The sequence below is a fragment of the Oryctolagus cuniculus genome, chromosome 12 (assembly GCF_051225735.1).
Source record: "Oryctolagus cuniculus isolate XC-2025 breed Fujian yellow rabbit chromosome 12, ASM5122573v1, whole genome shotgun sequence".
Classification (NCBI taxonomy): Eukaryota; Metazoa; Chordata; class Mammalia; order Lagomorpha; family Leporidae; genus Oryctolagus; species Oryctolagus cuniculus.
In genome coordinates, this window is record NC_142878.1 from 22,305,075 (window position 1) to 22,326,513 (window position 21,439).

General features: G+C 44.7%; 1 protein-coding gene across 10 annotated transcripts in view; it reads left to right on the forward strand.

The window, feature by feature from the left end:
* The window catches only part of LOC103351297 (uncharacterized), a 156,672-nt gene that overhangs the window by 69,944 nt on the left and 65,289 nt on the right, over window positions 1-21,439 (forward strand). Inside the window, exon 6 of one of the 10 annotated variants that reach the window (XR_016217330.1) lies at window positions 3,005-4,436. The exons of 7 other annotated variants lie outside the window; for them this stretch is intronic. The gene's annotated coding sequence lies outside the window, so the exon portion shown is untranslated. Of the gene's footprint in view, window positions 1-3,004; window positions 4,437-21,439 lie in introns of those variants that run through there. 2 more of the 10 variants (XR_016217328.1, XR_016217319.1) reach the window with 2 other exon arrangements.

The following is a 21,439-nucleotide window of genomic DNA, read 5'->3' on the forward strand; positions in this document are numbered from 1 at the left end:
AATTCGGGCCTGGCTTAGCTGGGTTCTCTGATCAGGGTCTCACATGCTTGAAATCAAAGTGTCAGGTAGGCAATGATCTTATCTAGACACACAAGTGTCAATTTTGTCTGCAATATTTGTTTCCTTGCAGCTGTATAGTCAAGGTTCCTGATTTCTTTCTGGCTGGTGGCCAGAGACCATTCTCAGCAAGTACAGTTTGCCCTTAGGCTTTGCCACCTGCCTCTTTCACAAGTCCTGCAACATGACAAGGTACTGCCCCCAAGCCAGAGAGAGAGAGTAAGAGAGAGAATGGAGACTCTTCCTTGGACTTGTTGCTCGCAGGGCTCCCTGATTAGGTCAGAGCCACTCTGTGTCGCCCCTTTTATTAACTGGAAGTCAGCTGATTTAGGAACTTAACTGCATCTGGAAATCTTTCTTCACTTTTGCCGTGTAATATGGTATAATCATAGGAGTGATAGCCCATCCCCATTGCCACAGCCCATTGGTTTGAAGTCACTTACAAGTTCTTCATGCTTTCAGGGAGGGGAATACATAAGAGTGTGAGTCACTGGGTGGTCATCTTAGACTTCCATCTACCACAGCCTTCAAATTGGATGTGCATGGCTGACTCCCTGCCTTTATTGATCGCTGGCTAGCAAAGCTTTCACAAAAATGATTGAGTGAAAGGACGGTGGATTCTAAGTTCTTTGGAAAGAGAATCCACATAGCAATGGGGTGAACATTACAAAGTGGCCTCTTGAGTGCTTTGCTTGTACTGAACTCCCGAGCACACAGAGAAGATTTTTGACTTTATCTATAGTTGGTTGTGTAAGTGTTGCTGGTGATAATAAGTTAGAGATCTTGAGACAGTGTTATTGCAAAACAAAACAAAACAAAAACAAAACACAAAAACAAAAACAAAAACACCTCCCAGTTTCAATAAGTAATTCTCATTGACCAACTTCCTACTTTTGAAAGCTTGTCAAGACTCTTGGAGAAAATCCCTAATTTAAAAAGGCGCTGTTGTCCAAATGTGGGCTATTGGGATTCATGCTCTAGTCCACAGGCTCCTTTAAGTTCTCTCTGGGTCCACCTTGAGAGGAGCCTCTTACCAAGTACCGTGCAATGTGTGCCCAAGCGTGTACTTGCACAGGGGGTGGGGCTGGGTGAGAGAGAGGGCTGGCTTTTCTCAGCGGCAGATTCTGCTCTCTGTTACTGCAGAGTTTCAGGAGAGTGGACCCCAGGTAGAAAGAAAGAAACGTGCTAAGAAATTACTAAAATGCAGTATCCATTCGTCAGGCCTGAACTGCTAGACTATTTAGAGGACACCTTGAAAAAAATACCAGGGACTTGATTCGCCCCCACCCCCCACTCTCTGCCTCTAGGTATTTCTTTATAACAGAACTTCTGGGGTTTTATATCCCAAGATTACCTCCAGATGGCTTGAAGTGTTCTCTCCCGGCCATTTCCTAGTGGTGTCTTTTCTTACCTGGGGAGAGGTACCGCAGAGATCAATACCGGAGGGCAGGAATGAAAACACTGACCCAGAAGGCACACTCCAGGCCACTGGCAGCATCTGCTTCACAAATGTCAGGCTGGGGACATCGCCAGATGCTAGTGCCGAAATACCATTTAGAAGACAAACATTGACTCCAGGGGCCAAGGGTCACCTAAACAAAGAGCCAGACTGGCAATGAGGCTCAAAGTGAGGGTACAAAAACTAGATCCATGCAGCCATGACGCTGAGGTCCCTCTCACAGCTCATCAGACTTTCTAGGACCAGAGGAACTTTCCGCATTGTCCTCCATGGCTCTGACCCTATGTCCTATCTGACCTGATGGTGGCTGGGGAGAGAGGTGCCAGGAGGCAGGCGATGAGAGGGCAGGCGCAAATATAACATGAAGACATTACAACACCTTCTTCATGTGGGATCTTGGGGGTCTGTGAAACACAATTTAATGATCACTACACTAAGGATTTTGGGGTGTCTTACCAATGCTGAGGGCTGGAGTAGGGTCATTCATTTTATCTGTGCTGGGAAGGATGCCACCCCCACCCGCCCCAGCCTTTCTGAGAGTGAAAGGCTGTGTCTCCTTGTTCCCTTTGTGCCCTCTGCACTTGTGCGTGTCACTAGTTCTGTCTAGAGTAGAGGCCAGAGGATTGTGAGCAGTTAGAAGAGGTGGATGTTTCTCATGGCCCTTTTCATTCTACCCAGTCATGCATCCTTTCATGCTTGTGCATTTGGGGCAGTGCTCGTAAATGATGACACCAGGTAATGCCCATCCCGTCCAGATTGGGTGGGAGTTGGGCCAAGGTGGAGGCTAAGGATAGAGAGAGGAGAATGAAGAAGAGGAGGCTGCAACTACTTGCGCTGAGACAGCATCAGTGGGGCCAGTGCTGTGATGCGTCATGGTAAGCCCCGGCCTGCAGTGCCGGCATCCCATATGGGCGCCGGCTGGAGTCCCAGCTGCCCCACTTCCGATCCAGCTCCCTGCTGTGGCTTGGGAAAGCAGTAGAAGATGGCCCAAGTCCTTGGGTCCCTGCACCTGCACGAGAGACCCAGAAGAAGCCCCTGGCTCCTGGCTTCAAATTGGCCCAGTTCCGGCCATTGCAACCATCTAGGGAGTGAACCAGCAGATGAAAGATCTCTTTTTGTCTGTCTCTCCCTCTGTCTGTAACTCTGTCTTTCAAATAAATAAAATAAATCTTTTAAAAAAAGGACACCATCAGGATGCTGGCTTGATTACAAAATACCTTGACCACCAAGCTGGGCATCTGGGGACTCTCTTCGCTTACACCCAAGTACTCTGTTATACAAAGAATGGGAAAAATCATACTCTCCCAGCTTCAGTGTTCTGTTCTGTATCTGGGCAACACGCTCCCCCAAACAATGTTTGATGTTGAGCAGATTTGTAGAGAATTATTAAAAAAAAGTTATTCATTGTTAAACATTTTTCACAGATCTGAGAAAGAGTCCAAGGTGGTAAAATCAATAACATTTGCATTCTTCTTTTTTATTGTCTAGCATGCACTGTGGCTTGGCTCAGGTGCGAACACTTGTGAGAGAGATGACTGTAGCTTTGTGATGCCTTTCATTCTGGTAGAATGTCATTTTGAAGAATCTTGGACTTTGAAACTTTTTTTTCACTTGAGAGAGACGGAGAGATTTAACAGTTATTTAACACTGTCTGGGTACATAGCAACGAGCCAGTGGAGGAGCCGAGACCACAAATCCTCGAGTTTCGACTGACTCACGCCATCAGAAGAAACAGAGTTGAAGCTGAACTGCCGTGTTCTGAGCCTTTGGGGATGGGCTTGACTGCGGAGCCCCATTCAGCTGACAGATGACCCACGGATGCTGGGGAGGCGTTGCCATGGAGAGCACAAAGCAGGCATCTGTGGGCCCCAACAAGCAGGCAGGGCGCCCCCCACCCCATCACCCTTTCAGAACCCAGAACCTCCTCTTCAAAAATGAGGAAGCTCTTCTCCTAGTGGCTTGGAGCTCTGCTTAAAGTCACAGAGTGAGGTTTACCTGGACAGTCTCCGTCCACCCTATTTGTAGTAAAACACACACACACACACACACACTCACACAGAACACAAATAACTCTTGATTTTTTTCCCCTCGGGGAACTGCCGCTCTCCCACTGTCAGACCATCTAGCGTGGTTGGAGCTGACTGTCTACGCTCTAGGCGTGGCCACCCAGGAAAGTACATTTTCCTGGACAGTGCCCAGGGATAGGTGTGTGACTCAAGCAGAGTGAAGAAGACTCAGTTCTTAGAAGTAGTTGGATAAAGAAGGTTGTCAAGAGGGTAGGAAACGGGCCTGGAAGGTGTGGCTTCCATCTTGCCCCTCTATTCTGGGAGCCTGCCCGAGAGCGGAGCCTGCAAAGAGAAGAGTGGAATCAAGACACACAGAGGCAGCGTCATGAAAAGGTGCTGGAGCACCGGGATCCAGCCATGACAGAGACTGGCATAGCCTCAGATTGTGCCTTTAATGAGCCAGTAAACTCCCCATTTATGCTCCAGGCTATTTGCAATGTTTTCATTCATTTCCAACAAAGAGAACCAAGCGGGGTTAGCACATGTCCAAACAGGGAGGAGAGAGGAAGCATCCTCGTACTCTTTCCCATGTCTTCAGACATCCTTGTCTTCTTGTTTAGAGGAAGTCGTCTATCTGGATTCTCTGAAATTGTCACTGGAAGACATTGAGAGGGGGTCTTGACCCCTAAAATTGCCCTCCCTTTGGAGATTTCCTACTCATCCTACTGCTGCCATCACACATAAAACAGCCCTTCTCTCCTCTTAATAAACATATGTCCAGGTTCTGCAAGGTTGACTGTGGCGGGGGGAATGGACCTGTTGGAGGGACCAGCTGGCCCTCATAGCTTCCGTGCCTGCTATCCTGATGTTTGTCTTTCATTGATATTCTTGAAAGTCAGCATGTTTCCCCACAGGCTTATGCTGAGCAGATGAGGAAAATGGGCCACCCCCAACCCCCACTCCCCCAGCCCACCTCACCCTTGCCCAGTATTATGTATACAGTTGCACAGTCTCTCCCTGTCCTCTAACCGGAAGGAAGCCAGGGTGGACAGAAGGAGCAATCCCATGATGCCCTGCTTCCTTTACTCCTCTGCTCCTGTTACGTGCTTCTCCCTTCAACTCTTTTTTTTTTTTTTTTACAGGCAGAGTGGACAGTGAGAGAGACAGAGAGAAAGGTCTTCTTTTTCCGTTGGTTCACCCCCCAGTGGCCGCCGCGGCCGGCACATTGCGCTGATCTGAAGCCAGGAGCCAGGTGCTTCTCCTGGTCTCCCATGCGGGTGCAGGGCCCAAGCACTTGGGCCATCCTCCACTGCATTCCTGGGCCACAGCAGAGAGCTGGCCTGGAAGAGGGGCAACCGGGACAGAATCCGGCACCCCGACCGGAACTAGAACCTGGTGTGCCAGTGCCGCAGGTGGAGGATTAGCCTATGGAACCACGGTGCCGGCCTCTTTTTTTTTTTTTTTAAGATTTTATTTATTTATTTGAAAGAGTTAGAGAGAGGGGGGGGGGGTCTTCCATCCACTGGTTCACTCCCCAATTGGTTGCAACGTCTGGAGCTGCACTGATCCAAAGCCAGGCGCTTCCTCTGGATCTTTCCACATGGGTGCAGGGGACCAAGGACTTGGGCCATCTTCTACTGCTTTCTCAGGCCATAGCAGAGAGCTGGATCAGAAGTGGAGCAGAGGGGGGACTCGAACCAGTGCCCATATGAGATGCCGGCACTGCAGGTGGCAGCTTTACCCACTACTCCATAGCACCAGCACCCCCTCAACTCTTTACTCGAGGTTTCTGTGCTCAGCTTGACTTTGAGGACATTTGAGTGATTAAAGTGTATGGAGTTGATTCCCCACCCCTACCCCCAGCAAAGGCTTGGAAAAGTATCCCAGCACTATTTCATTTTCCTTATGGAGCCCTGAGCACAGAATTGCTCCATAAAACAGCCTGATGATGACAGATTCTTGGTGAGATGCTGCCCTGTGTTGAAGGTGAGCGTGGGGTCATTTGTGATATTGTCCACTTTAAGCCAACTGAGTCCTGCCCATTCGGACCCTTCCGGCAGCTCTCACATTAGGGTCGCACCAGTGGAACTTTTGACTGAGAAGTTGCCTAGTTCTCCTGACTATTTAAGAATCTGAATTTCTAAGGTGGACCCAACTTATGCGCACTTTGAGAAAGCTCCGAAGGTGATTCTGGTGACCAGCCAGGTGGAAAACCACTGGGACCAAGACCTCAGCTCTTAGGAGACTCAGAGTCAGCACTACACCAGGCCTGGTTTTGAGCTCACTGAGCAAAGTGTGGATTCTGGTTTTCACTCCCTGATGCTTACAGTTATCGATTGCTCCATGACAAGTGACCCCAGTAGTTAGTGGCTTATTGTCAGCTGTGATGTATAGTTGCTCATCAGTCTGTTTTTTTGAGTGTTCTGCTTCAGAAGGTGTCAGTAGGGACCCTGTCGCAGCTGGCAACTCCAATATATCCTCATTTCTGTGGCTGGCAGTGTATACTGGCCTTGGGTTGAGAGTTCAAGTGGGCTGCAAGGCCCCGTTCTCTCGTCTCCTTCCTGTGCAACTCTGCACGTAGCTGCTTGGGCTTATGGACAGCATGGTGGTTTGGTTGCTTTTACATTTCCTGAGGACAAGCCCTGTTGTGAAGGGCCTGATAACGCTTGTCAAAGCTCATCACATGGCCAGGGCTAGAGTTATCGTGAGAGAAGGGAATGCAATATGAATCCTTGAAGCTATGATCAACGGGGCCCCAAATCTCAGTCTGCAACGTTGTCATCCTGTGTATTCATGGGAAAAGTGCTGAGAGATGTGATCTGAAGACAGCATATAGAAATAGGTAACAGTCTGTCACCCTTCTCATTACTGGGAGCTTTGCTGTCTACTGTGTTGGGCTTGCGAAACAATCTCCTCCTTATCCCTGTTAATTATATTGGAGCATTTTGTTTTGGTTTTCCTCTTCCTACTTCTCCCTGGAATGTAGGAACTTACACTGAATTTTGGAACCTGTAATGTTTGATGTGAAATATTTCCTTCTGTATGGACAAGACCACAACTATTTTAAAATACAGATGAAACATTGACCTACTATTCATTATCTCAATACTGGCCACGTGCTTTATGCCTTCTCTTTCTTTCTTTCCCCTCTATCATAATAACATAAAAAGGATGAATTAAATTTCAACGTAAAAACACTGTCTCCCATAATATAAACACTGGTCACTAACAAACCAGTGCCTCATAGATAAATGACAGCAGCTTTGTTTGCTGCCCACAGAAGCTCCGATGACCAAACAAGGTTACCAATTTTAGCAGTGCTTAAATTGTTCATCATAAGTGCTTACCTATCTGTGGATACTGGTTAACAGAAGGATTTCCCAGCTGTGATGCCCTGAGTCAGCTGATGTGGTACTCAGGAGCTGAGCGGTGAGCACCAGGGCTCCGAAATTCACTTTGAAGGGCAAAATAAGAGTTTGTATCAAGCGTGGGTCTCCAAAAGACAGAATGGTGTGGTTTGGAGGAGGCAGAGGCTGGGATGCGTTTGAGCAAGACCTGAGGCATGAGGTCAAGTTCAAACTTAAAATTGGCCATCCATAGTCACAGATTCTGTACTGGTGAGTTCAACCAATGACAGAGTGAAATCAGTTGTGGGAAGATGTTGCATGTATATTGAACATGTACACATTTCTTTCTTGTCATCATTCTCTGAATGATAGCATATAACAGCTACTTACATAGCATTTACATTGTGTTACATATTGTAAGTACTCTAGAGATGATTTAAAGTATACAGGAGAATATGTGTAGATTATATGCAAATACTGTGTAATTTTATAGAAGAGATTTAATCATCCAGGGGTTTTGGTATCCTTGGAGGTCCCCAGAACCAAACCCGGGCTATCACTGAGGGACATCTGTGTTATATGAACACCCTGTCACAACAGTTGTATTCTTGAAACGTAGAGAAGGAGGAGCAGTGAGGGCATTTGAAAAGATAAAGAAGTCTGTGCGGGGAATGCAATTCTAGGGAGTTGGGAAGAGATACGATGATACCATTGCTCTGTCTTGGTGCAGGAGCGAGAGAGAGTGTACGGGGAGGCAGATCATCTAATGACCAGCTGCAGGAGCTCCCCCTGCATCCGCTGCTTGTACCCTCTTGAGTAAATGCCCAGTGGGAGGTGGGGCTCCCTGGAGCATGGGGGCTAAGGTGAATACGCCAGTTCTCACACATTTTAAACATTATCAGTTGCTAATTGGAAGCACTTAATGGCAAGTTAGCTACTCCAGAGCTCTATTCCTATGCTAGGGAGTTGGTCCATCAGGAGTCGGTGGTCTTGAAGACTGTGAGCTAGTAGTTCAGTCTTTTTTCCTAACGGCTAGTATCCAGGAGCGCTAACTGCCATTCTGTAACTCATCAAACACTTCTTTTGATATGTCATTCACGGCTCTTGAGAGTTTCTTTGAAGATGCTGATTATTTTTTTAGTAGAGGCTTGGGAGTTAACACAAGCTCTAAAGTAACAGTCTTTTACGTCTCAGGTATCACTCCCATACCTAAAACATTTGTATGGGTTGTCCCAGGCAGCATTTGAGTCTCCCCTACAAAGGGTAGGTCCCTGGGGAATCTAGGGACATTGTGTGTGTCCAGTGACAGCCCTGCCATTATTTGCTATGGACACTCAGAACTTTTCTGAATTTGATAGTAGAATAAATCACTTGTTTGCTGTTTGTTTCCTGCACAGGGCTAGGTGCTGTATCATTGGTGGATGGGGATGGAGGTAGAAAGGGGTTGTTATTTATCTTTTTTCACTAGAACCTAGTGTAATTTCCTGGAAATAAGAAGCGAATGAAGACTTTCCCAACTGCCTCTTACCTTTCCTTCCTTTATAGACACCATGTGTGTGAATGCGCATGTGTTTGTGAATTTTTACAACCCCATCTCTGCTTACTTCAAGGTTTGTCTGAAGGTAGCCTCCTCCATAAGACCATGGTCCATCACTTCCCCTGAGCTAGAAGCTGTCTCTTCTGCTTAAGAAGTCTTCATAGTGTTTTATTTGTACCTTCCTTTTGATCTTTTATCATTGTTATTTTTTGTGTTATAATTAGTCGTTACTTCCTTACCTCTACTTCTATATTTGATGGTAAGATTTTTGTTCCAACCCTCTTTCTGTCTTCTCAATACCTACATCCTGCCGGACCTCAGCTGACGTTATGTGAATGGATGACTGGCTGAGTGGATGGATGCATTCATGTCTGAATGATAAAATTGTTGCTGTATGTCCCCAGATCCTTCTCAGTTTCTAACTGCTGTCCGGTCTGAATTTCTTGGGAAGACAGGACACAGACACCAAGAAAGCAGTTGAAGTGTCTGTCTAAACCCTTCTTAGTTTTCCTGCTACGTTTAGCCGAGGTAGACAAAATGATACCCTCAAAAATTGTCTTTCCCCTTCTTGCTGATGTTGAAGACAGAAGAGGATGAAAGCAGTCTCTCTCTTCTCCTTCTCCTTCTCGCCCCTTACTCAGAGCTGTCCCCCCAAAGAATCAGGCCCTTTTGGTCTCTATCTTAGTAAACCTCAGCCTGAGCAAAGGGAAAAGAAGCCATCTTGATAACAAGAATTAGCACTTTGTTGTTTGTAACCTTAGAGATTTCTTGACTTGTTTGGCCATATGTGTGTATTTCTATATATTGTGATTTGGAGAGTAATATGTGTCTCTAGAATTTTCTATTCCATGGTTCACATGCACCTTTTATATACATATGAGTATGGATAAGCCACAAGACCTCCCTGGACAGTTGCCTGAGCTGCACATTGCCCAACCTCATTCTTAGTACAAAACAGCCTTCAGGGTAAAAGCTGTTATCTGTTTCATTCTACAGTGGACACATGGGAATATCGTGATGCCTGAAGCTTTCTAACTGAAGGAAACTTTGGGCCAAGTCCATTCCCGGGGCGCTCATGTGTATATCCTCAGTATGTGGCCAACATGAGTAACCTGTTTACAATTTCTTTGTGAAAGCATATGGTGGCCAGTTGTCTCTTGCCTTTTTCAGTTGGAAAGACACATGGCAACTGCTCCCTGGAATTACAGATGTGACCAAGCTGAAGCTCAAGTTTACTGCTACATGGCTGGGGCTTTCCCATACATACTGCTTTGTGGCAGTTCTCTTCATGGCCACAGGGTTTTGTTTGTTTGTTTGCTTGCTTGCTTTTCTCTATTCACATTAATTTACCATTACTTGTGTAGTATTTATTCAGAACAAAGGTTTAAAGAGGCTTTTGTTTCATACAATGATTTTGACTTACAGCTTATTGAAAATATTAAGGGAACTTTGTTATAGGGCCTTAAAAAGAGCAATTTTGCAAGAAAACCTGATACATGAGAAATTCATCTGTTTGTTTAAAAGATAATGACAAGCCAATTAACTGTGAATTTAATTTTATGTTGAGAAATAGTGCCAGCTGCTAATGGGAGGCTTTCAGTTATAAGTCAGTGATTCCAGAGCTCATATGTGGAGTTGGCGGTCCTGAAGACTGTCCGCAGTGGTTTGGTCTCTCTAATAGCTGGGGTCCAGGAAGCACCATCCTGTGACTCATCAAATGCTTCTTCACTTCTCCAACATCACTCACACTGTCAAAAGTATCATTAAAGAGACTTACTAAAAAAAAAAAAAAACAGACTGGGAAATGAATGCAAGATAGAAAGCAAGAGTTGCTCATGTTTCAAGTATGTTTGCATGATTAAAAAATTTAGTTGGCCACCTCAGATATTGTTTAAGTCCCCTTATATTTAAGGGGGAGGGATAATCTCTCCCTGACCCAACACACACACACACACACACACACACACACACACAAGGTATTTACAAAGTTAATGGAAAATGCATATTTTAACTTTTCACATCATTTAAAAACATTTATTTTATTTGTAAGGCAAGCACACACACACACACACACACATACATATAACAACCACAGATCCTTCATCCTCTGTTTCATTCTCCAAATGCTCACAATAGCAGGGCTGGGCCAGGCTGAAGCCAGGAGCCAAGACCTCAATCTGGGGTTCCCACAGGAACCCAAGTACTTGAGCCATAATTTCTTGCCTTCCCAGAATGTGCATTAGCAGGAAATTGGATCAGAAGTCAAGTAGCTGGGTCTTGAATCAGGCACTCTGATACAGGATATGGACATCACAACTAGTGACTTAACTGCTATGCCAAATGCCCACCCTTTACAATGTTTTTGAAGTACTTTGCCTATGCATATACATGTTGTATAAATATGATGATGTGGGGGCCAGCACTGTGGCACAGCAGGTAAAGCTGCCACCTGCAGTGCTGGCATCCCCTATAGGTGCCAGTTTGAGTCCTGGCTGTTCTACTTCTGATCCAGCTCCCTGCTATGGCCTGGGAAAGCAGTAGAAGATGGCCCAAGTCTTTGGGCCTCTATATCCGTGTAGGAAACCCAGAAGAAGTTCCTGGCTCCTGGCTTTGGATTGGCTTAGCTCCAGCCATTATGGCCATCTGGGGAGTGAACCAGCAGATGGAAGACCTTTCTCTCTGCCTCTGCCTCTGCCTCTCTCTAGCTCTGCCTTTTAAATAAATAAATAAATCTTTTTTTGTTGTTCTACTTAATACTATTGGTTGAACTCTGTAATTACACACAATTATTCTTAGGTGTTTAAATTTAACTGAAAAGTGATCCCTGTTAAGTATAACAGTGGGAATAAGAGAGGGAGGAGATGTACAGTTTGGCACATGCTCAATTGGACTTGCCCCAAATGGTAGAATTAGAAACATGCCAGGGGATTCCAATTCAATCCATCAAGGTGGCATGTACCAATGCCAACTCACTAGTAAAAGTGATCAGTTTCAGTTCACAATTGATCATAATGATAGGACTAAGAGTCAAAGGGATCACATAAACAAGACTAGTGTCTGCGAATACTAACTGATAGAATAAAAAAGGGAGAGAACGATCCAACATGGGAAGTGGGATACACAGCAGACTCATAGAATGGCAGATGTCCTAAACAGCACTCTGGCCTCAGAATCAGCCCTTAAGGCATTGGAATCAGGCTGGCTGAAGAGCCCATGAGGGTATTTCAGGCATGGAAAGCCAAAACACTCTGGCAAAAAAAAAAAAAAAAAAAACAACCACACACCTATATGAAAGAGCTCTGCCAGTGAGATCCCAGTGGAAAGAACGGGCCATCAAAGAAGGAGGTACCTTTCCCTGAAGGGAGGAGAGAGCTTCCACTTTGACTATGACCTTGTCTAAATAAGATTGGAGTTGGCAAACTCAAGAGGCTTCCATAGCCTTGGCAACTCATGACAAGAGCCTCGGGTAATTACTGACGCCATAAACAAGAGTGTCAATTGTTAAATCAACAACAGGAGTCACTGTGCACTTACTCCCCATGTAGGACCTCTGTCCTTAATGTGTTGTACTATGTGAATTAACAGTATAACTAGTACTCAAACAGTACTTTACACTTTGTGTTTCTGTGTAGGTGCAAACTGTTGAAATCTTTACTTAATATATATTAAATTGATCTTCTGTATATAAAGATAATTGAAAATGAATCTTGATGTGAACGGGATGGGAGAGGGAGTGGGAGATGGGAGGGAGGTTATGGGGTCGGGGGAAGGCCACTATAATCCAAAAGCTATACTTTGGAAATTTATATTTTTAAATAAAAGTTAAAAAAGAGTACAAAGTCAAGTAAAAAAATGAAATATGACAATGTGAAGTCATAGAAGTGAGATCAGAGCCAACTTTATTGTTACATTTTTGGAAAAAGGAGTAAATCTAATGGTAAAGACTGAAATGGAAAAATCATAAAACAGGTTCTTACAGGTTTACATCTACTAATGTAGAGAAAATTTCTTTGCTCCATTTCTAAATAATACTTAGTCAATAAAGAAAGAACAAACAACTTGAGTAACATATAAGCATCATCCTCTGTTCAAAAGGTAGTTAACTTGATTTCTTCAACTTGAATAAACCAAATGCCAGAATATTATTTTGAACTACTTTTGAATACAAAAAGGTCAACAATGTCAAAGTAATGTAAGAAGACATCAACTCATTTGTGATAAGCAGGCAGGGCTACTGTTCTCTAAATTCTACTTATATCTACCTAGAATGAGAAACATAGGTGGGAACAGACGATGGAACAGGAATGGCAGCAGACAAGCTGAAGAGAATGTGGTGTTTTTTGTTTATGAATGGAAGTGAGTGTGATATCGACATGTAAGCAATTGAAGAAATGGAGTGGAGGAGTCAGACCTTGTGGTACAGTGAGTCAGGCTGTTGCGTGGGACTCCCACATCCCATGCTGTAGGGCTGGTGTGAGTCCCAGACATTCTGCTTCTGCTTCTGCTGCTGCTGCTTCTTTTCTTCTTCTTTTTTTTTGGACAGGCAGAGTTAGACAGTGAGAGAGACAGAGAGAAAGGTCTTCCTTTTGCCGTTGGTTCACCCCCCAAATGGCCGCTACGGCCGGCGTGCTGCAGCCGGTGCACTACGCCGATCCGAAGCCAGGAGCCAGGTGCTTCTTCTGGCCTCCCATGCGGGTGCAGGGCCCAAGCACTTGGGCCATCCTCCACTGCACTCCCGGGCCACAGCAGAGAGCTGGCCTGGAAGAGGAGCAACCGGGACAGAATCCGGTGCCCCGACCGGGACTAGAACCCGGGGTGCCGGCGCCACAGGCAGAGGATTAGCTTATTGAGCCGCGGCACCGGCCTCACTCTGCTTCTGACCCCGCTCTCTGCTAGTGCAGCCTAGGAGGCAACAGATGATGGTTCAAGTGCTTAGGGCCCTGACACCCACGTGGGAAACTTGGATGGAGTTCTGGGCTCCTGGCTGTGGCCTGACCCATCTCTGGCTGTTGCAGATATTAGGGGAAGTGAACCAGTGGTTGAAGATCTTTCTTTCTCTATCTGTCCCCCTCTCTTTGTTACTCTGCTTTTCAAGTGGGTGAAAATAATTAAATATTTTTTAAAAAAAGAAATACGTAGTGGGAAAAACCATTACTTCATAAGTTGGATAAGGAAGGCTGGCCTTAGATACATTGACTCTTGGCGGGGGAGTGGGGAACATTTTTACAGCCCTGTGACTGCACAACTTTTAGTCCTGTGTGAAGAGTTATATACACACCATTATATACATATAAGCCATATATGTTATATATATGATTACATATATTATGTATAAAATCCATATGAGGAGCTTTAAGTTTCATGAAAGTGCATATTATGAAAAGCCTATGCATGAATTTCAAAATTTTCCCTGTGATCCTTTAATTCTACCTTCCCTTGGAATTTTTAATGATACAATTTTGATGTGTTTATACAAATCATGTAGATATATTGATAGAGTTGAAGTAGACTGGTGAATCAGACTGTTTCCCATATTGCCTGCTTCTTGCTTATGTTTATATATAAATATGTGTTCTGTTTAAACTATAGAAACCTCCTTGGTAGGAGTCTCTTTTTATTCCTTATTGAACTAGTACCTTTTCTTGTCTCCAGGGATTACCACTTGGCGTGAAACAGAGCATGGCCTGATGTAGAGGGGGAGGATTTTGTCTCATTGTAATTGTTTCAGGGGCTACAAAAAGGTTAGAAAAACACAGTCACCTGAAGTGTGGTATCGGAATTCCCTGATTCATCTTGGAAGAACCATGTGAATCCACTTTTAGCTGGACCTAGAAACACTGGGAAGTGATGCAGAGGTCTGGCAGGTCTCCGGAACAATCCCGCCCGGCCAGACCTTGCTTCTCCTTGTTGCTGTGGTGATGGGGAGCACCAGGTTTCGGGTGCAGAGGAGGTGCTGCACCTGAGAAAGTGGAAGAAATCCCTTTCTGGACAACCATCACGCCAAGAAAGGAGGACAGTTCCTGCTAATGGAGTTAGGTCTGGTCTACCCTTTATTCGAAAATGGAACATTTGCCTGGGCACCCACTCTTGGAGAGCGACAAATATGAAATTCGTACTGCACTCTGGGTAATTACTTTGTTCACTCAGCTAGTGCATTGGCATGCTGTTTGATTGTATTTGGGGCCACGGTTGCCTTTTCTGTTATTTCTGGGCTGTTTGTTCTTGGCCTCCTCTCAGACTTATCTCCTTACACTTTCCCTGTTGACTATGCTCGAGCATTGGGCATTGAGTCACTGTTTGGACAGACCAAGCTTGTGTCCACCTTAGGGTCATGGCACTTGCTCTCTGCTCTTTCTGGAACACTCTTCCCTAGATACACAGAAGGGGAGCTACACTTCTGTCTTCCTGAGTCTGCTTGCACATGACCCCCCCACACCCACACCCTCCAGTAGTCATTTGTATCATATCATCCTATTTTGTTTCATCGCTTGCCAAAACTAACTCACCTCTTGACCACTTTCACGATAGAGGATGCCTGCACATACACCCCTGTGTGCAGAGTACCTGGACCAGGGAATGGTCTGCCCTGGTGCTCAGGAAATGCGTGAGACACATCGGGACTGTAAATTCATCTCCAGCTCATGGAGTTCCTCCCTTTCTGAGCAAACTTGCTTCCTTCTAGTTAGAGGCCAGCTCTTAAACATTCCAGATTAGCATATTGGTGATAGAAGAAATAAAACAGTATTTTAGTCCATTTTCAATAATGTTGAAGACCGTTTCTGAAAGGGCAAGAAAGAGGTTAGAGAAAGAAAAATGTGTTTAATTATGAGGTCTTAGGGCTTTTCTTGGTCCCACCTTCCTGGTTGGCTTGGGACAGATGTTCGTTGGAATAGAAATTGCCTTATTTATCCCAAGCTGTTTGGGCTTTTCTTTTATCGTGAGTGGGCCTTTGTGTTGGGAAAGAACTGTAAGACTTCCTGCTTACTCCAGCTTAGACATCTGTTAGTCAAACAGACATTTCTCCATAGACTTCAAATGACTACTTTCTTCTCATACGAACGGAAATATGCTGACTATAAGGGGGCCAAGGGAAAAAAAGTTTTCCATCGGATATCCTTATAAGGAAAGCACAAGACATGTGCTTATAATGTGCAAACAACTATTACTCTGAGAAAGAATTATTAACATGTACTAACTTTGATAAAAATAAAAACTAAATCATTTCCATTGTTATAAACCGTTTGTTTTTCAACTGGTATATTCATAAACTTCAATTATAAAATTAATGACAGATGCACAAGAAGTCATGTATCTGGCCTCCACATGCATGCATTGGAGCTAGCTCTTTTTAATCCTCATTTTAAAGATTCTTTCTTTCGATAGGACTGAAATAATTTGGAAACAATGAGCTTATTTTTTCTTTTTTCTTTTCTTCTTCTTTTTTTTTTTAACCTGTGCTGTTTTATAATCTTCTCTGATGTGGATAACTTGTTTACTCTCCACCACGAACTCTTTGCTCTTCACTCATTAGTCTTATACCTGTCCCCACGTAGTTCATGTTCCTGGGAACACCAGAACTGGGAGCATGAAGTACCCTTTTGTGAAAAACGAGGAGGGGCTTCTCCTCCTCCAAGATTATGTTCTTATAAACAGTGATTTTCCAGAACATCTGCAGAGTGGAGGAATAATACTAACATTTTGTTCTTCAGATTTTTTTTGTTTAAAACAACTTAAAAATTAGTCTGAAAATGATGTGAAATTTCTCTCACATATCTCTTCACTCGCCGAGTTAAATAAGACTTCTGGCTTGGAAGGAGCCTTGACATTGTGTGAGTCCCACTGGGACAAGATAAACTGGGAGATGTCGCAGAGGTGCCGGAGTCATGCTTTCTTTCGGCAGGTGCATACGCTGGGTAGCATCAAGTCACGTCCAGGGGGAGCTGTGTTCAGCTCATGCAAGCAGTGCAAAAAGCGAGACCTGGACCTCCATTTTATGGCACTTGGACATAAATGACTGAAAGATTATTTAGAAATTTACATCATCTAGCATAGGGATTTATTAATTCCAGTCTAGGAAAATCTGAGAATCCATGGATGGAGTCACTGTAGTTATGTGCAAGGTTTCTTGTGCATTTATGCTTTCTCATTTTTTGTTGTTGTTGTGGGGGGTGGGGGGGGATTGTCCAGTAGTTTTTGGTTCATTCTCAGAAGTGTATGGATGATGGCAACAGAGCTAGACCAGCATTTCTCAAACTTTTGTTTTATGGGACTTAATGTACTCTGTAATGTCATTAAGCCTTCACTGGGATCAGATAAATTTAGGAAACACTGTTTAGTGTGTTTTACCTGTTGGAGATCATAATAAATGTTAACGTACTAAAAGCTCTAAGATATCCTGTGGCAAAGGAGCTATTTTGCTTTATTTAACTAGCATTTTATTTAACAATGAAGTCCCATGTTTGTGGAACACCTGTGAGTATCCCATGGGCATTAATGTTCCATGGAGCTGGGTTTGAGAAATGTTGAACTGTATTGGGTCGCCCAGATTGCCTGCCTCTCATTGTTAAGAGCCCTTCTTGAGGGACTGTGGTTGAAAGAGTCTTTGTTAAATGTATTCTTTTTTTTTTTTTAAAAAAAAGGGAGTTATTTATTTATTTGAGAGAGAGAGAGAAATACCTTTCATCTGCTGATTCACTCCTCAAATGACCACAACAGCCAGGCATGAGCAAGTTGAAACCAGGAGCCAGAAATTCCATGCTGGTCTCCCAACAGGGAGGAAGGCAGGGGCACAAGCACTTGGGTCCTCTTCGACTGCCTTCCCAGGCACATAAGCAGGAAGCTAGACTAGAAACAGAGCAGCCTGGACTTGAACCAGCATTCTGAAGTGAGACACCACTATCAGAGGCCACAGTGGTGATCCCTCTTATGTATATTCTAAGGTGGGACTTGACTGATGAGAGAAGTCATCACATTTGGGAGCTGGAAGGGAAGACCATCTAATATAGGTGTATATCTAAATACAGGTCATCCGATTAATTTCCCATTGGATATTTCAATTATCTCCATAAATGTCACATAACATGATTGTTTCTACAGTTTTGAAACCCCTCCCTTGGTGGAAAATTCGCTGATGCCAAGGCTGTCACATCGTTTCCTGTCTGCTGTATACCTGATCTTGTTCTTTCTCCTGGAGTCTTGTCTGTCTTCACAGTGGTAGAGCACCTGGCGTTAGCGGAGAGGCAGAGCAGAGCAACCCCTGCTCCCTCCACAGCGCCCCGTGGTTCAGGACCCCTTACGTCCTGGGCTCTGCTATTTGGCTTGGCCCTCACTGAACCTCATACAGGGTTTCTGCCCACCCAGGCTGCTTTACCGGTCAGAACATGTACTTGAAAGGATGCATCCTCTTCAGTCTCTCTTTCAAGAAAATTCGCATTGAGGGTTTCCATCTGGTGTCAGTGGCCACAGCCATGGGTCCTCTGAGAATAAGCTCACCTGTCTGCCACTGGAAGTGCTGTTTTTGTGTTACTCAACACTGCCCGAGCCACAGTTGGTGACCTGGGGGTAGAGACCTGGCCCAGCTGGGCCAATGGGCTTACTTTTTGTGATTGTTGGAAATGGGTTACATTGAGCCAACCTAATGTTTCCTGGGACTAGGGGCTTGTATGGTCAGGAGCTATGGGGGCAATCGGGTACCCAGAAAAGCTGAGAAACAATTACAGACAGGAAAGGGTAAGTCAGGTGTGCAGGGAAAAGCAGAAACGTGTGCTTGTGGATGAGAGAGAGAGAGAGAGAGAGAGAGAGAGAGAGAGATACCACAAAGGTGGTTCTTCTTATTCTGTATTCCTAAAAGAAAGCAAAACTCTCCAGGGAGGACTTAGAGTCTTGCAGGGTTCTTAAAACCTATCTCACCTGCTCCACCTTATGGTATTAATTTGTCTTTTCTGCACCTGTCTGCTTATGCCAGCCCCTCTCCTAGAATGCATTCCATGTACTTTTCAGTCCAAGTCTTACCTCACCTTGAAGGATGCAGTTCAGTTATTCATGTTCTCTGGAGCGCTCTCTGACCACTTAATACATGCTTGTTGAATGAGAATGGCTAATCTAATGAAAGGAATAGGAGAATGGGAGAATGGTTCCCGTAAGTGAAAATGAACACATTGTAACTGTTTCAGCTAGCTGAGAAGAGACTTTGATAACTCAATAATGATGAGTACACAGGAGGATTCCACAAATTCACTTTCTCATGAAGCTAATTCTTGGCATTCTTTCTGGATTTTAGTCTCTTCTTTAGCACTTTGTGCATAGAGGAAGCTTTATAAATTTTTTTGCGTAGAGAAGGGGATAATGGAATACAACATCTATCGCTGAGGTTCACCCAATAGACAGGCCAGAGGTTGGCAATTTGTTTAGGAGAAATGCTTTATCTGCTGCTTGGAAGAGAGATCAGATATAATCCAATGCATATAGAAATGCACCCAATGCCTTGATTTCCAGAGTTAGGCAACTAAAGCAGATTTGGAGTTGATATAGGGACAAGCAGGCCTGATGCTTAAGTGTGCGAGCCACTAAAAACAGCCATCACATTCCTGAATTGTTGTGCTCCTTGGCTAGGGAACCAGCATTCCAAAATCCCCAGAACACATCTCTGCCATCAGCTGAGGAGCCAGAGTCTTTGCTATCCACAGTGGTATCATGTCATGCTGAATATTTGAACGGGGAAATGGCTCCCTATTTATCTTTCTAGCTCATTTGGGACCATTGGCACAGTGCGGAGGGCGGGCAGCCCACCGGAGGATTAGCAAGAATCCAGCCATGTCGGCAGATCTCTTAAGGAGAGGGCTACAGGCGGAAATGGAAACTCACTTCCATTCTGCAGTTAGGTGCATTCTCCGTCAGAAGTGAGGAGGATGACAACCAGAAAAGCCCCTCTTGGAGAATGAAGTGCTGCAGACCTGGGGGCTGTGGGTGGAATGCAAATCTGGAAGCTGGGACACTTGTTGTCCGCCAGCATTGCTGGACAGTGCTGATCTACCTCGGGCATCTGATCTACCTCACCCGGCTTGCATTCTATGGGTCCTGGGGTTACAAACCATGTTGTAATTGAGTTCTCATCGACTGAACTTCCTGCAGGGGGATGAGCCACAGATTCAGATAATTAGGCCAACAGACTAAGTTGATTCTCCTGAGAAGAAAAGGATTTTGTTTTCCATCTCAATTGGTGTTTATGCTTTGTCATTTGAACCAAGTTAAATCCTGGCAGAGTGGTGGGGATACACAGTTGAATGGTTTATATGTGCCTTGGGAAAAGAGATGATTGCAAAGCTATTTCTAATCTTTAGTTACAAAATAAACTGGCCTCGTTTTGTTTCCCTTGCTCAGAGGTACTCTGGTCTGAGCAATGATGCCAACTGGCAAATGGCAATAGGGAGCGGGGATGGTGAATAGCCTTACCTGTGGAATTCTTTTTTTTTTTTTTTTAAAGATTTATTTGTTGGGGCTGGTGCAGTGCCGGCATCCCATATAGGCGCCGGTTTGAGTCCCGGCTGCTCCACTTCCAATCCAGCTCTCTGCTATGGCCTGGGAAAGTGGTAGAAGATGGGGAGTGTATTATGTACTTGAAAGACGGAGTTACAGAGGCAACAAGAGAGAGAGGGAGAGGTCCTCCATCCACTGATTCACTCCCCAGATGGCTGCAACGGCTGGAGCTGCGCCGATCCAAAGTCAGAAGCCTGGAGCCTCTTCAGGGTCTCCTACATTGGTGCAGGGATCCAAGCCCTTGGGCCATCTTTCACTGCTTTCGCTCGAACCAGCACCCATATGGGAATGCTGGCGCCACCAGGGGCAGCTTGACTCAGTACTGGACCCTCCTATGGAATTCTTCCTAGACCCAGCCCAGATCAGCAAACCTTCCCAGGCCCCACCGGATGCTTCTGCTCTCTGGCTTCTCTCCTGATTCATTTTGAACCATGGTCTCTACCAGTGACATCTTAGGACTTTATGTTGTGCTATGTAAAACAAAAACAAAAACAAAAACAAAACCCTCAGAATTTCCATCAATGCTATTGAGAAACTTTGGCTTTAACAATTCTCATGCTTCTCTCATTAGAGTTTTATTTAATTTGCCCGAGTAAAGTATGTCCGAAGTACAATCCGACTTCTTAGCTAGGTCAAGTGCATGAAATTAATCAAATACCAAAGAAGAGATCCATGCCCAGACACAGCAGGAATGCTCCTGACAATTGAAGAAAAGAAGAAGAAGAAGAAGAAGAAGAAGAAGAAGAAGAAGAAAAAAAAACCATTCAAAGGCATGATTTATCGGGGGACCCTAACAGGGAACCAAGGATTGGATTACAAAGATGATGTCCTTTGGACTGTAAGAGCCTGTAAATGTGTGTTTGTTGTTTTTGTTTTGCTTTTTCATTTGGACAACCAGGGCTGCTGCTTTTTGGATCATCTTTCTGGTGTCATGAAACCCTCACCCGGAAAGCTGTAAGTCACGTCCCGAGCGTGCAGAACCAACATGGGACATCTAAGTGAGAGAGTGGTGGGTGGCTCTTGGCACTGCCTGAGAGCTAGCTGGCTTTCTGTTTCTTTACAAGAGGAACTATTCTGTGGTTATTTTCATGGGAGCAAAATTGAAAAAAAAAATTATGCTTGCAACCCACAGAATTCCAAGTCCTGTGAAGACAGAATGTCCGTTTGATCTGGAATTGTAGCTCCAAAGGCTAGGTTAATGTCTAGCCCACAGCAAATGCTCATTTATTAAATAGTTATTATTAATGTTAAAAATAATGTCTGCATCAGTGCTTCATAAAGCTATTAGTACTTCCAGATTAAAGACAACACAACAGAATAGTTATGGCAGGTATTTGATAGATTTAGTCCTGTGTAGGGCCGGTTGCTGCAGCTCAATAGGCTAATCCTCCGCCTGCAGCACTGGCACCTCGGGTTCTAGTCCCGGTCAGGGCACCGGATTCAGTCTCGGTTGCTCCTCTTCCAGTCCAGCTCTCTGCTGTGGCCCGGGAGTGCAGTG